The sequence below is a fragment of the Equus caballus genome, chromosome 3 (genome assembly GCF_041296265.1).
Source record: "Equus caballus isolate H_3958 breed thoroughbred chromosome 3, TB-T2T, whole genome shotgun sequence".
In the NCBI taxonomy this organism is placed as follows: Eukaryota; Metazoa; Chordata; class Mammalia; order Perissodactyla; family Equidae; genus Equus; species Equus caballus.
In genome coordinates this window covers 121,197,439-121,214,429 of record NC_091686.1, presented here as the reverse complement: position 1 = coordinate 121,214,429, position 16,991 = coordinate 121,197,439, and the positions used below count along the sequence as shown (strand labels likewise).

Genomic DNA, 16,991 nt, shown 5'->3' with positions numbered 1-16,991 from the left:
GGTTCCGGGAAAGCGCTCAGTGGAGGAGGAGAAACTGAGGTTGAAGTCTGCAGCCTGGGTCCAGCCCGCCTTTCCCAGGAAGGTCTGGGCCAGGGCAGAGCCCCCGATGCGGGAGCAGCCTCCCGCCCACCTCCCCGGCATCTGCTTCACTGCTGGCGTGGTTTAAGCATCCTATCCCTCCACTACTCCCGAGGCAACTTCTGATTCCATTACACAGCACAAGCGAGGTGGTGTCTTCCATCCAACACAGAGCAAGCCAGACCCCCGCCGCGAGAATACCGAACACTAGGTCCAACCAAGACGCCCCATTTCTGAGACCTCCTTGCAAAGGTCGGGCACCACTCAGCTTGCCAGGTACGCTGGTACCAACACCGACCCAATGTGATGTGGCGGGCCCCGGCCACGCGATGCAGACCCGGTGAAGGGAGCAGCCCTCCACCGGCACACACCAGCACGCACTTTGCAAGTCCCGCTCCGGCAGATTCTCGGGGGACAAACTCCGGCACAGCATCCTAACAATGACGGGGCTGGGGGTGTTGAGGGCGGTCGATGTCATTGAGGAGAAGCAGGCCAGGCTGGCCCTCTGCCTCCCCCGGCCCCTGGGTCAGGGGCTCGGCACCACGGGCATTAGTACAGTCTTATTCAATAAGGAACGTTGGTGAGAAACTGAGCTTCCAGCAAGGTGCAGACGCCGGGAGGAAGTGCCCGTGACAGCTCGGCTCCTACGACAAGCAGATTGGTGTCGGGACTGCTGCGGCCAGGGCCACAGCCCGGGGCTTCACACACACGGGTTTGCTTCTCCCAGTCTGGAGGCCAGGAGTCCGAGAGAAGTGTGGGCAGGCCACGCTCCCCCGGAGACTCCAGGGGGTCCTTCCTGCCTCTGCCAGCTCCTGGGGGCTGCTGGCGTGCCTGGCATCCTTGGTTTGTAGACACATCAGTCCAAGCTGCCTCCACTGTCACACAGCCTTCTCCCCTATGTCCCTCCTCTTCTTGTAAGGACACCAGTCATGGGATTAGGGTTCAGCCTACTCCAGTGTGACCTCATCTTAATTATATCAGCAGAGACCCCATTTCCAAATCCGGTCATACCTGGGGCTTCTGGGGGGACATGAATTTGGGGGGCTACTTTTCTCTCTGGTACAACAGCAAAGTGGTTCTTAGCAGGGAAGGAGGTCTGAACAGCACTGGTGACCGGGGGAGAGGAAACAGAAAGGATCCAACAAGACACCCAGGCCTGGCCCAGTGGCCCTGTCACCTGCTGCTGACACCTGCCTCTACCCACAGACCCTTCTTTCTGCAGAGGCCTCTGCCCCAGGGCATCCGCTCTATTTTCCCACAGACTTAAGCACCCCTGACAGCAGCTCCCCCCCACCCCACATCAAGGCCGTATCTCCTATAGAGACTCGCACCCGAATACCAGTGCTGCCTCGGACCCAGACCTACACCCGGAGGGGACCCTGAGGGCCGTTTCCAATCCATCCTGGTCACTGTTGCCCACAAGGCCTTGGGATGGGGACGTCAGAGCACCAGCTAGGTCCCCATCTGGGCCCTGGGTTCTGAGGGTGACTAAAAAGACAGATATTTTCACAGCATCTCAGGGTATTTTCTCGGATGCCAAGGGAGCAGTGTGCATTTCCCTGACCCGGCTCTAAGATAGACTTTCTGAGCTGGCTATGTGAGAAAGGCCTGCCCTTCCAGAAAGGGACGCAGACAACAGGCCAGCAGCCGGGAATAGATGCTAACCACGGCAGGGTCATGGGGAAAACGGAGTGCAGTGGGAGCACGGGGCCAGGCTCCATGGAGCTCTGCTGTGAGAACAAATACAGCAGAGGCAGGATGCGCGGGCAGAGGAGCGGCCAGCCCTGGCGACTGGGGTGCTGCCGCCCGACATTTTGGCTTCGCTGGGACATTTCCCATTCTGCTTTTCAGAAAGGCCCCCATCCCCTGGCTTGGTTGGGAGGGAGAGTGTTAACGGGGCCAGGCCAGCGTCCCGGTGATTCGATCAAAGGTATTTTGTAGCCATGGTTGACACGGTGATGAGTCGACTTTAAGTGAGGGAGATTAAGCTCAATAATCTTGGGGACCTCAGCCAATCCTCTGAAGTTAAGAGCAAACACTGACGTTTCCCAGAGAAGCAGTTCTGCTCAGGACTGCAGCATGAGCTCCTGCCTGAGGGCCTACAGGCCTGCCCCCAGATTTCTGACTTGCTAACCCCGCCATGGCGTGGGCCATGTCCTCAAAGTAAACCTGTTAACCAAAGCCTGTGCCTGTGCCTATAACCGTATCTACATCTGAATCTATATTCATATCCACATCCATCTACCTAGCCGCCCACCTGTCTTCTCCTATTCTCTCTTTCTCGGGCTGACCCGCAGCCTGCAGAGACCCTCAGGAAGGAGAACCGACTGGACGTCACCAGAGCCTGCCCTTAGCCCCCGCTTGTTCCTCCTTGTGGCACCGGCCACGGCACCTTCTGCATTGCCTTATTTACTCTCCCAGGCAGCAGCGGGAAGCCCCTGACCCCAGCCAGGGGGACTGGGTCCTTGGCTGAAGCCCTGCCTGAGGCGGGGTCAAGGATGCCAAGATGGCGGTGGCCCCCAGGCCCGGGGATCCGGTCCGTCCTTCTGATGAGTGTTTTCAGAGCTGACCCTTGTCTGACCTTCTCTCTGAGTGGTGTGGAAGAGTCCATCACTGGACAAGCTGTTTGCTGAAGGCCTGGGCCAGTCCCTGAACTGCAGTGCCCAGTCTGAGCCGGGAGCCAGGTGAGTGTGTGTGTGTGTGTGTGTGAGGGTGTGCATGTACACATGTGTGTGCATTCAGGGCCCTTTGTGACCTGATCTCATCTTGGGTTTCCAGCTTCATCCCACCAGGACCCTCATACTATGACCTTTAGATTTCTGCCTACCAAGGTTCTAGAAGATTCCATGGGCATCCTGCTTCTGAACCTTTGCACCTGCTGCTGGCCCTATCTGGAGCAGCTGCCACTCCAGCCCTACTTGAGCCCAGGGGTTGAACCCCATCTTCTGGAGCCATCCCAGGCTGAGGCAGGCTCTCCCTTACGATGTGTACCTCCTGGGCCCATCAGTCCTGTGTTGGTATCTGAGCCAGCCCCCTGGCCTCTGGGCTCCTTGGGGACACACACTGTCCCCTGCCTCTCGGGATGCAAGCTGGTCCCCAGCACACGGCAGGTCCTCCACCGGAGGCTGTTGACTGTTGACCCAATCCCTCACATTCGATTTAGCAGACACATATTGTCGATGTTTGATTGATGGGATATTTGTTCTGGAGGCAGTTTTCATGTTTACTCATTAGCACTCGCATTCCTAATAACATTCCTTCTTTTGACGCTTTAACATCAAAAATTAATAATCAATGTCCAGAACAAAGGTTGGCTGGCATCGCGAACCTAAAGGATTTACTCTAGCAAGTTCTGCCTCGTCTGGCAAACAAAACCACACACGCCAGGGGCTCATGCCACTTTTGTGAATGGAATCAAAGAAATAAGACACATAATTGACAATAATGGCCTCGAGGATTAAGAGTTCTTTTCTTATTAACACGGCGGCCCCACTCAGGTGCACACTCCTCTTCACAAGCCAAGAGGATGAAGTTCTGTGCAGTTAATCTGCCCAACCCCACAATCCAAGCAGGTTCTGGGGTGCGGGAGCCTCCCAGGGGGACGTTAATTCCACACCTAATGAGGCCGCCCCGGCGGTGACCAGTCCCAGAAAACATTCTTAATAGGACCTGCGGGGAGACGTGTCTGGGCGCTGTCTCTCCACACGGCACCCTGCTTGTGAGTCCCCTCCCGCGTCCTTCTAGAAGCTGGTGGAAGTGAAAGAACGTGATTGGGGGTGAGGGGTGGGAGGGGAGGGTCTAGTCCGCTCCTTCGCGTCCTTCGCAGCCCCCTCCCGGAAGGCAGCAACCATCTCATTCCAAACCTGTCTTGACCCGGCCTCCCTCCTTGCCACCTGCACCCCAGCGCCTGACCCCTGGCCAGTGGTGGGCTCTCTGGAGGCTCCATGTCCCTTCATCCCCTGAGGAGGGGACCCACCCTGCTCAGCCCCCCACTCCTCTACCTTCCTCCCCGCAAATTCCCACTCAGCCACTACTCCTCCCAACACCTTCCCCAAACCGTCCCCAAGCCAGCAGGTGGGGGAGGTCCCCCGCCCTTCCGTCTGTCCTGGCACTGTCTCTGGGTCTGTCTGTCCCCCGTAGTCTGAGGCCCCTCTGCACCTCCAGCAGCCAGCCTAGGATGGTACAGAGCTGGAGGTAGGAACATCCCTGTATGTCCCGGGAGACCTGCTGGTGTCACAGTAACCCAGGGTGGGATCACAACCCTGCTCCGTACAGGAGGAAACCGAAGCTCAGAGACAGCAGGGTCCAGGAGCTGGTGAACAAGGAGGTCTGAACCGGACGCCCTGCCTTCCTCCAGAGGCGCGATCCCACCCGCTGGGCTTGGGCTGGGGCTGCGACTGCTTGGACCTTGACCAACACAACTGATGTCAGCAAAGGCCACCATTAGAGGTCATCCCACCTGGGCATGTGAAATGGCACATTTCTCAAACAGCACCTGAGAAGCAAGATGTGATTGCAGACCCGGAGGAAGGAGCCGGGTCGCCAGCCTGGGCCAGCAGCACGGCAGACCCGCCTGTCTACACGCACCTGCACCAGGAACCGCCTTCTCCCAGGAGCCGCCCGTGGGGGATGGGACCCCCTGACCTCCCCTTAGGGTCCTGGTCAGCTTGCTGTGTGATGGGCAGGGGGCAGGGGGCAGCCACTAAGCCTCCCCAGGGAGCACAGCTTCCCCTTCCCCAGAATGAAGGTGACCGTCCTACCATTTACAAGTGCCACTGAGAACAAACCAGGGCCTGGACAGCAGCCATGGGTCTGCAGGGTCTTCTCGTGAGTCATACATGGAGCCCAGGGAGCGTCCGGGGCTTTAATTGAAAAGGTCATCACAGGGAGGGAGGCTCTCCTGGTGACGGGGGAAGGTACAGAATTGTCTCTGGAATCCGAAGTGTGTTCTGTGGAATCTCAAAATGGATCAGGGGGTGCAGGAGGGTGAGGGGAGTGGGAGAGATGGGAGCTGGCGGGAAGGATGCTCGATGGACACAGGGCAGAGGGGCCCCTCCGAGCTCAGCTGTCCCTGTGGGACCCAGGTCTGGAGCCACAGAACGATGTCCCGAGCCCCCCAGCCTTTGCCCCAGCTGCTCCCTCTGCCTGGAAACCTCTTCCCTTTGATCCTTCGGGGCTGGCCTCCTCCCGCATTTGGGGCTCAGCTCAAATTGTTCCTCCTCGGAGAGGCCCCATCTGAAACAGCACCTCTGGTCATTCCTCCCGCCCTCTGTCACCTGCTTCCTACGCCCATCACTCTGACAGCTCATATCTTCATGTGCGAAATGCTTAGGGAGACCTCACTCGGGGCCAAGCTCTGTCCTGGGCTCCGGGGATGAAGCTGCGAGGCCACCTGGGTGAACAGGAAGTAGTTCTTGTTCCATTGGCCCGTTCCCAGCGCTGGCATGTGAGCTCCGCGGCCAGGGCTCTTTGTTCAAACGTTCAGCCCTGGTTTCTTCCGCAAGCCCCTCCTCCCGCCTCAGGGCCCCCGTGTGTGCCCCCCAGGCATCTCTCCCTGAACCATTACAAGTGTCTCCCCCCTAAAGCAGCCTGTGGCTTTCCTTAGCCCCAGGCAGAGCCAACCTCCCCCCACGCAGCCAAGGCCACCATGGATACCCACGCACCTGTCCAGCCTCACCCCACCTGCCCTCTGCTCCGCCGCCCTCGGGACTTGGGACAACCGCAAACCCTTCGTCTTCTCTCTCCTGCGCACTGTCCCTTCCAGATCGCCCTCCTGCAAACATCTCAGAACTTAGCTCAAATGCCACCTACCCATGGTGACCCCTGAGATTTACACAGGCAGAATTACTTTAAAAACTCAGCTGCCACTTAGTCAGCATCTAAAATAATCACGCCCTCTCCGAATTCCCCAGGGACGGACTTCCATCCACATGATGGCCCCAGGGAGGTATGAGGCAGCACCTCTGCATGTGGTCAAGGAAACTGAGGCCCAGGGAAGTCGGGGCTTGTGCCTAGAGCCACAGCCCTGAGGAGCGAGCGGCTCTCCCCGAGGCTGTCTGCTCCCAGCCTCGCTCCTCCCTGGGTCCCTGCCTGGATGCCTCCTGCTCTCCATCTCTCTGACAACCATGACGCCACCTACTCTGCGCCTGTCAGTAGATGTCTGCCCTTTCCCAGCCCACAGCTGTAAGCTCCCTGATGGCTGTGCCCTGTCTCAGTCTCCTTTTAAATCCCAACACTGCCTTGTCCAGGGGTTAGTATAGAGCGCATGTGCCAATGAATGGGATGCCCTTAGGGGCTGGAACACAGAGTGCCTCCCACTCACTCTAGAACTTTTCTTCTTTATTTTGTTCTCCTATAACAAGGCTGGAGTGGGAAAGTGGATGGATGGGAGGATGGTTGGTTGGGTAGAGGTATGGATGGTTGGGAGAATGGGAGAATAGACATATGCTGAATGCATGGATGGATGGGAAGATGGATGAATGAGAGGATGGATGGATGGATGGATGGTGGATGTATGGATGGATGGATGAATGGATGGGTGGATAAATGTATGGATGGATCAGTAGATGTGTGGATGGATGCATGCATGAATGGGTGGATGGACTAGAGGGAGGGATGGGGGAGACGGATGCATGGATAGGGGTATGGATGGATGGATGATAGATGGCTGGGTGGCTGGTCAGGCGAATGGATGGATGGGTGGAAGGGTGGGTGGGAGGATGAGTGGAGGATAGGGGGATAGATGGATGGATGGGAGTATAGATGGATGGGTGGATGGGTGGTTGAATGAGTGGGTGGATGTATAGCAGGATGGATAGATGGATGGATGGGTAGGTAGATGGATGGCTAGCTACAGTGACTTGCTGTGTGACCCTGAGCAGCTTCCTTAGCCAATCTGAGCCCCATTGAATTGGGGAAAAGAGGTGGTAAGTCTCAAGGAGGAGAAGTAAACTTTTTCCTTTGGCCATGAGTCTGCCTGGGGAAAATGGGACCCCCGGTCTTATGACTTCAGTACATTTGTCCTGTTCCTTTGTGACTCTGACCTCCTCTCTTCTCTCTTTTCAGTACGGCTGAACGTGAGGACAAACTCTAGCTGTGCCACTGGTCTCACTTTCCCGCCGCATGCCAGGCGGGAGACTGTTTTGAACAGCCTGCGATGACGAGGAATGAAATTTCTTACAGGGATCTCAGCCTTGGCTACAGGCTGGAGCCACCTGGGGAGCTTCGTAAACAGACACAGGGGCCCCACTGCAGCGCAACTGAATCAGAATCTCTGGGGCTGGGGTCCAGGCTCATATTTTCTCAGCCCCCCAAGAGACGCGTAGAGCCAGGACCGGGGACCAGTCGGCCAGGGACTTGGCAGCCCTCCGCAGGAGGAAGAAAGCTTCAGACTAGACAGGAATTTTTGAGAGCAGGATCTGTCTGGATAAACAGGACTCCTTCCTCTTCTGATATATCACCTCCTGCTCTAAGTCAGCCAGGGAGCCCGAGGGGAGAGAAATGAGCCACACAGCTGGAATCAGGGCGTGCGCCACGCCAACTGTGGGCGCTCAGGGCACTGAACTTCTTGGAGAAACAATCCTTGTCCATGAGATTAATCACGTGATCTCTGTCTCTATCATTCTATTTTCAGTCCCCTTGCCATGACCTTCATTATTGTCACCATCCTCATCAGCACCATCATTCTCATCACCACCCTCATCACCATCATTCTCACCACCACCACCATCCTCATCACCAGCATCACCGTCCTCATCACCAGCATCACCACCCTCGTCACCACTGACATCATTGCCGCGTCTAACATTTGTTGTCAGACTCTGCTGAGCACTTCATTGGTATCACTCATGTCTTCCCTCAGAACAACTCTTCAACTCTAAATGAAGGCGGTTTATTTTCCCTTTTTTCCAAATGAATACATCGTAGTTCAGAGCAGTTAAATAACTTGCCCAAGGTCACACAGCCACCAGATGGTGAGGTGGGGATTCGAATGCAGGTCTGCCTGACACCAGATTTGGTGCTTCTAACGGGACGGGAAAGATCAATCAAATGTCAAGACCCAAACCCCTGAGTGTCCAGGAACAGCCTTGCCTGTCAGTTATCTTATCTACCCCACAGTGCCGGCAGTGAGAATCTGTCAGGGCAGAAGACACAATTAGAACCCGAAACAACCACCTGGGACCAGGGAGTGCCTTTCGACTGGCAGAGATGACGAAGTTCCTGCTCCTGCACTGTGTGAGGACCAGAGCATTCACTCATTCACTTCACGCATTAATGCATCCACCTCACCTTTCCCAAGTGCCCCCCGCATCCAGAACTGGAGGCCACTCTGACTGTCACGTGGGCAGAGGGTAACTCTGACCCTTGACGCCTATACAAACATCTTTTTCAGAGCAGCCTTCTAAAATCGTTCTCAAGCACCTGCTATTTTCCAGGCCCTGGGCTGGTCCTGGAGATATAGGACTGACTGAAGCGCGAGATGAGGGAGATGCAAGAGCTTAGTGACAGCCACGCACAAAAGGCTTTGGAGGCTGTGGGACAGTAAGGCCAGCACGACACAGTCGCAGAACTTGGTCACCACAAACAAGGTTGCAACCCGAGGCTGAGTTAATAGAGGCAGCTCTGTAGCTGGAAGGAGGGCGGGGAGTTCCACTTGGACCTGGGCTATTCACACAGGAGGCTTGTGATCAGTGATTAGGGGATAAACAGAGCCAGAGCATGTTCACAAGACAGTGGCAGAGTTATCTGGGCACAAGGAACCATGCCCTGCAAGGGACAGTTGAGATGGACACAGGTGTGGGAGCTGGGCAGGGGTAGGTGGGGGTGGCTGCCATCCTCACTGCTGGGTGTGGCTTCTCAGGGCAGAGGGCACGGACCTCGCTTCTGAAGCCAGGACGGCAGAGACCGCCACTTGGAGAGGAGCCCACTCCTAACGAACACTGTAGCCATCTCCAGTGATGGGGGCCACGGGCTTGAGCACCCCAGGGCCCCACCAGCGGAAAGTGGTAGAAAGTCCCTCAGGAAAGTGGCAGAAGGATCCCAGAGCTGGGAAAGGCTCCAGGGTATGGGGGTCACCTCATCTTAGGAGCCTGAGGAAAAAGAACGACACATCTGAATGGGGACACATCCAAATGGGGGCCTCGGGGAAAATTCCAGTCCACTGCTGCCATCCCTGGCAAGGTCCACTTGGATGAAGGTGGCACTGTGGGGGGCCAAGGGTGACATGTCACTCAGCCACATCTGGCAGCTTCAAACAGCAGCACGCAGGCCTCGTTGACCGCACAGGTTGCCTGGACACCTGGGGACTGTGTGACCTGCTGTGGCCAGGGGGCCACAGCCACCAAGCATCTGGACCAAGTTTGGGCTGGCCAGGGCAGGGACTCCCGTGTCATCCCTCTGCCCTGTGTGGGCTGCTCACTCCAAGCCAGGGAGCCACTGGCACCCATATACACAAGGCCCACGTGTCTCCAAACAGAACAGCCGCAGTGTGCCTCCCCTCACTGCTCAGCTCCTCTCCGTCAGAGCCAGGTCCAGGCACACTGCGAACAAGCCAGGCTCCTAAGCCCTCCCAGGGGCCCCTGCCCCCCAGGACCACAGCCTGCTCCTAGGGCGGAACCTCAGGAATTGCCCAGGCTAGAAATCCAGGAGCCCACCAGGAATCTCCCTTCCCCTTACTCCGTATCTAATGGGTGGCCCACTGGTTCTGCCTCCTAAACAGGTCGTGAATGTCACCCTTCTCTGCTCTCTGCTCCCTGCTCCCCTGGTTCAGGCCTCACCAGCTCCCAACCTGATCCAAGGTGACAGCCTCCCAGAGGAAGACCCCTATGCTTCAGACTTGCCCTCCAACCTGCTGTCCACCCGCAGCCAGAGGGACTTTACAGACATGACTTAAAATCTGGAAGTAGGTGGCGTAGGTACATGGGTGGGTGTGTGAGAGAAGACGCAATTTCTCTAAACTGTTCACTGAGCTGTGCCCTCCCACCCACCACACTACTGGACTACATTTCCCAGACTCCTTTGCATGAGGTGCAGACATGTGACTCAGTCCTGGCCTGGAACGTGGGCAGTAGGATGGGTGCCACCCTGGACTGGCCATAGAACCCTCCCACGTGAAATCCCTCCCCCTCCCCCGTCCCCAGGACACAGAGGACCTGGAGGAGGGCAGAGCCACAGATGGAAGGAGCCTGGGCCCCTGAATGACCGTGGGGAGTAGAGCCCGACACTGCACCCACCCCAGAGGCCCCATCAGACAGCGACAAGGCCAGGAAGACACCTCGAGTTTGGGCTGGTTGGTAGAGTGGTTAACCACCCTGAGCGAATGTCTGGCTTTGTATCCCTTTGCATGGAAAACATCTGGAGGAAGACACCCCATCTTGACGGTGGCAGTCTTTGAGATGTGAGATTGCAGCCATTTCTTAAAAAATTTCTATCCGCCTGGGCCCTGCCATCTGCCTGCCTGTGTTCCAGCCCTGGCTCTGCCCCCGGCCTGTTGCTCTTGCAGGAGTTCCTCGGCCTTTCTGAATCCCAGTCCCTTCGTGTGCAAAACGGGAATAGCAGAGGACTCGCCTCTCAGGACCGTCATGGGGGGACCCTGTGCCTTCGGTTGCTCCTAACGCGTCACGCTTCCTGCCTGACGTGTTTCCTACTTTTGTCCACAGAGATTACATATCAGCCTGATTTAAACATGCCCCACTATTAGAAGGGGTGAAGCCCTTTATCCTTGGCGAGTGGGATTACGTGTAAATCTTTTTCTCTTCATCATTTTCTACATTTTTCGTTAAGACTCTACTTTTTATAAAGGAGAAAAAAAACAAACTTGCAAAAAAAGTGAATGCCTATCTGCAGCACACCGCCCAGGATGGCAGAGGTGTGACCATAAACATCAAAATCAGCAGAAACGGGAACACGCCAGTACCGCTGAGCCCCGCCCGGCGTCGGCTGGCCCCGGGCCTGGTATGGGGAAGTGTCCCCTCTCACCGCACGCCCTCCCCGGACCGGGTTACACACAGTGAACAGCGAGGCCAGAACACCACAGATCTTACCCGGTGAAGAGAGCTGGGAGGTTTGTACGGTTCCACTGAAGGTAAAAGAAAGAGCATTAGCAGGGCAAAGGGGCTCGCAGCCACCGAGACGAAATATCTACGCCGGGGCATCTACGGGGCTGCAGGCAGGAGAACATTCCGGCTGAGCAGAGGGGCTCCCACAGTGGCCGCCTTCCTGCTCGGGGTCCACAGATGTCTCTCCTCTCCCCCATATCACCCAGGTGTTACTGGGCCCTGGGCAAAACCGACAGCTGGCCTCATGTTGCCCTCACAAAGTCCTGCAAGGGGGCACTTTCAGTCCTTCTACAGAGCGGGGGGGAGGGGTAACTCCACTGGGGCACCCAGGTCCTGGGGAAAAGCTGGGAGTAAGGCAGGCCAGGGAGGCCCGGCGGGCTGTGGGACCCGTGGCTGGAGTGGGCGGCTTCTAGAGGAAGGAACCGGCTGCCAGCACCCCCCATTCACACTCTCGGGGTCCCCCCGCTCGGGGCCAGGACCTACTCGCGGGCAGGGCGCACAGCCGCACGTTCGATAGGGCCGGAGTCCGGAAAGCCTGGATCACTGTGTACATTTAGGGTGGCCCTTCATGCTATTTTCCATTGATTTCTACGGAAATGGTCACAGTGCACTGTTTCTTGGGGTTCCCAGGAGTGCAGGGCCCCCCAGTCCTGCCCCTCTCCACCACTGAATGGGTGCAAACATCCTAAAATAATGCATTCTTGAGGCAACACCCACCTTCCGAGACGACAGATCTGACCACGCGCTCCTCTACTCACATCCTGCCGGGGCTCCCCCCGCACGAAGGACTCCGCCTGAGCTGGTCGTTCACATGGCATTCGAGGCCTCTTCCACCACCCCATCTAACCAACTCTTCGCCCACACGCTTCTCCCATTTCCCGGAATACACCACAGTCCCTCAGGGCACCCTGCGCTCAGGCCGCGCCCTCTCCTGTAGTGCCCTCTTTTCCTTCCTGTTTAACTCTTATTCATCCCTCAACGTCCATCACAAAGGACCCCACCTGTCCCACTCCCATGGAGCCTTCTCTGACTCCCCCAGCTAGTGAGCCGCTCACCCATGGGTCGTGGGGCAGGTTCTGTGGGTTGGGTCCCAGCACTATGATATAGCACGACAATGAAGCTGTCTGGGTCTGTTTTGCTCCTCCAGACTACTGGAAAGTCCTGGATAGTAGGGATGTGTCCCATTCACTGAGGCATCTCCAGCTCTTAGCTCACTTTTGGCCCAGAGTGGAAGCTAAGAGCATGCTTCTTAAGTAGATGATGGAATTAATTAATTCTGTGGTTCACAGTTGGTTCCAAAAGCCAAAGAAAGACATAAGACACTTGTCATTTCTCAATCCCACAGCCCACGGCCCACCAGCATGGGGGCTCAGGGCTGCCTGTTGGGAATCACCAGCCACCCCACATCCCAGTATCTACCGCAGTCTCTAGGCTCCCAGTGTGACAACCGGGAAAACGATTTTGTGCCAGTCAGTGCACATCAGTATGCAGGCGGTGCCAGGCTCTGCTGAAAAGTTAATCAGGGCCATTTGTATGCACCGCGCTGAGCTCCGAAGTGGTGATGGGACCACAGCACTTCCATCTCCCCAAGCCGCCCAACCATCCTCCCCATTTCCAGATTCAATAAGCGGAAATCACTCATCTAATTTTTTCCCAAAGTTAAACAACAAATTGCTTTGCCAGCCTCCAACGTCTGTTATTTTAACAGGACGAGGAGAACAGCAAGGCCTTTTATGAGTGGATCTGGGTTTGTCCCCAGAGGCCCTTGAGCCAGGGCCCTCCATCCAGGGAGATCCAACAGACAAAACTCACACCCCTACTATGGGAAGGTAACATTTATTAAGCACCTACTGTACTCTGGGATCTCCTTTTTTTTTTTCCTGAGGAAGATTAGCCCTGAGCTAACATCTGTGCTAATCTTCCTCCACTTTATATGTGGGTCACCACCACAGCATGGCAGACAAGTGGTGCAGGTCCTCGATGGGGTCCAAACCTGAGCCAACGAAGCAGAGCACTTCAAACTTAACCACTACGCCACAGGGCCAGCCCTGGGGTCTCCTCTTTAAATTCCCTTTTCAAAATTTGGAAGTTAAGCCCCAGAGAAGCCAAGCAGCCATCGCCTCCCACCCCAGGGTCAAACAGCTGGAACATGTGCGGGCGGAACGGGGTCTCTCTGACGTCAGAGCTCTGTTTTCTTTGTATTGACAACAGGCTGTGAGCAAATCCTCTTCCCGTGGGACTGGTCAGAGCCCGCGTTTACTCCTGCAGCCGTTCGCTCAGAGAGGCCCCAGCACGGCAGTCAGCACTGGGCTTTGGGGTCGCCGGCTGCCCGGCACCTGCCTCTGCCCCTCGCTCCCAGGGTCCCACGCTGTCAGGGACTCCATTTCCACACCCATTCAATGGGGTGTACTGGTGACAAAGACAGTGGGACCTCCGTGGAGGGCTGTCGTGAGGACTCTGTGAGGAGCACATTGTGAGCACCGGGTCTGTGCAATCACTATTCCTTCAGCCCACAGCTGCTTACCGGGCACCTCCCATGCGCTACACGTAGTAGGCATGGGGACCAGCTGCCCTCCCTGCATTCATTTAGCTCCTCCTGTGTGCCAGACCCAGAGCTGGGTCCTGGGGTCACTGGACTCCACCCACCGAGCAGCAGAGGGCACTCCAAAAGCAGATCAGAGTCATGCACCTGCTGAGAAGGTGCCTGGCCTCCTCCGTGAGGTCATGAGCATGGGAGGGAGGGACCCAGGATTTCGATCGAGTCGACACGCACGATTCGGAGTGTGAGCGATCTGCCTATTCTCTTTGGGTTTCCTGCGCATCAGGGGTCCTGACCTGCTGCGCAGCCCGTGAGAAGCATGGGACACACGCCAGCGTTCGCAGTCCCCCTACCTGCCTCCCAAAGCCTGTCTCTAGATTGCTGTGCTGCCCTTCTCCCTGTTCTACAGATGGAGAAACTGAGGCTCAGGAACGTAAGTGATTGGCCTGGTGCAGCCTCAACAGACGCCAGCTCCCTTCCCCTTCCGGTGGGTTCACAGTCAGGCAGGAGCCAGGACCAGCAGCGGGCACAGGTCCAGATGCTCTGCGGGTGTCGCCCGGACATCCTCTCCCTGACTCTTCTTGAAGGTTCAGTTTTATTCCTCGGAGCTTTGGGACCAGAGACAGCTAAGTCTGATGTGGTGCCTGTCGGACGCCAGCCGTGTCCACAGGGCAGCGGGCGGATGGAAGTGACGAGACCTCAGCTCACGCCACCAGGCTGGGGAAAGTCCGACTGGATGTGTCCAGCAAGAAGCCCAGCTGGGAGGTGCTGGAAGGGAAAAGCCCGCAGAAGCGCTAACTGGTCGACCTCACTCCCGCACATGCCTTCTGGGAACACATGGGTGCTGAGGACGCATCACTTCCCTCCTCCCGGAGACCAGGCGACCTTCATTTCACCGCTTCACGGAGCCCTTCTCAGGACGCCCATTTCCACTCCATCTCTATAAAGGACCAACATTAAAACCCAATCCCTCTTCATGATCCCGCCCCCCACCTCCAAGGGAGAGGAGTGAGCTCAACAATGTTCTGGAATGTTCTCACTGGCGCCCACTCAGATGCCTGTGTCTCTGCTGGACACCTCTCAGAGTAGTTTCTCCTCGCTCACGGTCCCTCTTCTCTCAGGAGGAAGGACGAGATGGACCCTCCCTGCCCCTTTCAGACCTCCGGCCCCCGGCCCAGAGCCTGGCCACGGATCAGTGGTGAGCAGAACTGACGACCTCCTGTGCACGAACCCAGTGCCGGGCTCTGTCATGGCCATCGGGGCTCTGGCTAGAAGCATGTTACTATCCTCACGTTTACACACAAAAAACAAATGCTTTAAAAAAGGTAACATATTCACATCAGCGCTGAGGCAGGAGTCAAACCCACAGAGATGGGATGGAAAATGGCCACACGTTCTCCCCGCCCTGTGCCCGCGCCTCTGCAGTGTGACATTGTGGCCTCACATGGAAAGGCCTGGTCTAGTTCTCCACCTGCTTTCTGGTCTTTGAGAGGCCTCTGGCCCAGGAGCAGAGCTGCCTAGCTGACCAGCCACTGACTGCACGCTGCAAGTGAGCTCAGCCTGGACGAGACATGCAGAAGAGCCATCTAGCTGAGCCCGGCCCAAAGTGCTGACCCACAGGCCGGCCAAAGAAACAGTTTTTGTGTAAAGCTTCCCTATTGGGGGGTGGTTGTTACACAGCACAAGCTAACTGGTACAGTTTCCTCATTCCGAAACCCCCTCTTTGCACTCCACCTTGCCGTTTCCTGATGCTCCCAAAGCATCGGGATACAGAGAAAGCAGCTCACATCCACCAAATGTAGATTCCCCCTCCCTGTGCTGACAAGTGGCCTTGCCTTGATTATCGCATTCCGTCCTCATGCAAACCCTCTTCACTGAGAGCTTGTGAGCCCTCACTTCACAGATGGGGAAACTGAGGCTGGGGAGGGCCCACATTAGCAAGCAGTAGTCAGCATGTGAACGCAGGGCATTTGGGTTCAACCTTAAAGCTCCCGCCCAGCCACGGCCCCTCACGGGTCTTCCCTCAGCCGCTCCCACAGCCCAGCCTCCGGGCATCTAACTCGCGGGTTGACGGGCGGGGATCTACACCGGAACCACGGCGGGTTAGCACAGCCCTGTACGACAGCTCTGGCTAGTCCTCGTTTGAGGACGTGTTTGGTGGCGTTGACCATCCGACCGATCTGTTATAATGAGACAAACTGATAACACCTGCCACCGAGTCGCAGCAACGCTCTGCCCCTCAGCCTGGTGGGACAAGCCCTGGCCCTCCTGTTCATAAAGAGGACAGAGGGCCACTGGCCCCTCAGCTCTTGCTCAGCTGAGACAGGGGGAGTTCAGGCCCAGCGCATGTGAGGAAGGTGCTTACCTGGGTGTGTGGCCCCAAGCAAGGTGCTTTGGCTCCTGGTTCAGCATCCTCACCTGTGAAATGGAATCAGGATCTCCTGCCCTGTCCACTGTGCACATAATCTGAGGATGCAGAAGTCCTTTCATAAACTATAACGTGCAGGGCTCCAACAACTGGAAACAACCCGGTTCAAAAATGGGCAAAAGACTTGAATCGACATTTCTCCAAAAAAAGATACACAAATGGCCAGGAGGTGCATGAAAAGACACTCAGCATCACTAATCATCAGGGAAATGCGAATCAAAACCACAACGAGACACCACCTCGCACCCATGAGGACGGCTTCTGTCAAAAACCCAGAAACTAACAATGCTGGTGAGGATGCGGAGAAACTGGAACCCATGTGCACTGTTCCTGGGGATATAAAATGGCACAGCCACTGTGGAAAACAGCATGGATGTCCTCAAAACATTAATGATGGCATTACCACATGATCCAGCAATTCCATTTCTGGGAATATACCCAAAATAATTGAAAGCTTGTACACCCATGCTTACAGCACCATTATCAACAACAGCTGAAACACGGAAGCGACACAAATGTCCATTGATGGATGGATGGATAAAGGAAATGTGGTCCATCCCTGCAATGGACTATTACTCAGCCTGAAAAAGGAAGAACGTTCTGACACATGCTACAACCTGGAAGAACCTTGAGGACATTGTGCTCAGTGAAATAAGCCGGTCACAAAAGGACAAATTCTGTATGATTCCACCCCTATGAGGTCCTAGTGGAGTCAAATTCACAGAGAGACGGTAGAATGGTGGACGCCAGGGGCTGGGGGAGACGGGATGGGGAGATTTTTAATGGGGACAGGGTTTCAGTTAGGGAAGATGAAAATGCTCTGGAGATGGATGGTGGGGACGGCTGCCCAGCAATGTGAGTGTGCTTCATGTCACTGAACAGTCAACTT

At 56.2% G+C, this 16,991-nt stretch overlaps 1 protein-coding gene across 2 annotated transcripts in view; it reads right to left on the bottom strand.

Moving 5' to 3' along the window:
* SORCS2 (sortilin related VPS10 domain containing receptor 2) overlaps positions 1–16,991 on the bottom strand; it is a 485,475-nt gene that overhangs the window by 228,777 nt on the left and 239,707 nt on the right. The gene's annotated exons all lie outside the window — the stretch shown is intronic.